Genomic DNA, 849 nt, shown 5'->3' with positions numbered 1-849 from the left:
TTCAAAGATGCAACATTTTCCCGCTACAAAAATACCTAGCACATCCGGCTGCAGCCAACTTCCAGTTGGCGGCAAGCGGGCATAAAAGTAACATCGTGCAATATTCTCCCGCGTCAAAATAAAACATTAAATCTCAGAACGTTTCGAGAAGTAGTAATATCGCTGATTGACGTCTTAATTACTTTATGAAGTTCAGGATTACTAACTGTGAACATTTCTACGGTGGTAATATACTAATTGTGAAAAAAAGTTATGTTACATAGTGTAAATCGTATAACGATACACGTGGGAAATAAAGTGGCGTGAGTGCCGTATCCTATGATACTACCGCATTGTCCGTTATTATCGGCTATAGAAGATTCTAGATTTCGACAGTTCGTTGGAATATTTGATCAACATTACTCTGAATAGACAGCTTTTTAATAGTTTTTTCAATCTTTCGTCGATCTTGACATTCCATTGCAGCATAGTTATATATTATTTCTTTTACATTATAAATTTTAATTTTACATTAGAATATTTCAAAGCTACTGCATAGAATAGGCTGCTCTCGAACCAGTAGGGCAATTATATTACAATTGAAGGTGCATATATGTACGAAAGTAACAGAAAAGCAGGTGCCTGCGAAATCGCTCTACACACTATAATTTATTCGCCTATATTTCTGAAATTAGGCCTCTCGGTTAGATTTTTTCGGCATAACAGCGTAGAGTAATTTTTCCCTTAACGGAATCGCATATTTTTTTTCGGGTCCGAGCATGCATTTTCGAGAAATAGTGCCGAAGATGTCAGTGGCTGTCAGATCGTACAACGCAATTTACTTTTTTGGCTTCTATCTTTTGAATTAGG

This window comes from Eufriesea mexicana, unplaced genomic scaffold, assembly GCF_001483705.2.
Source record: "Eufriesea mexicana isolate 0111107269 unplaced genomic scaffold, ASM148370v2 scaffold933, whole genome shotgun sequence".
Lineage (NCBI taxonomy): Eukaryota > Metazoa > Arthropoda > Insecta > Hymenoptera > Apidae > Eufriesea > Eufriesea mexicana.
The sequence above is the reverse complement of the archived record's forward strand: the minus strand, read 5'-3'. Positions refer to the sequence as shown.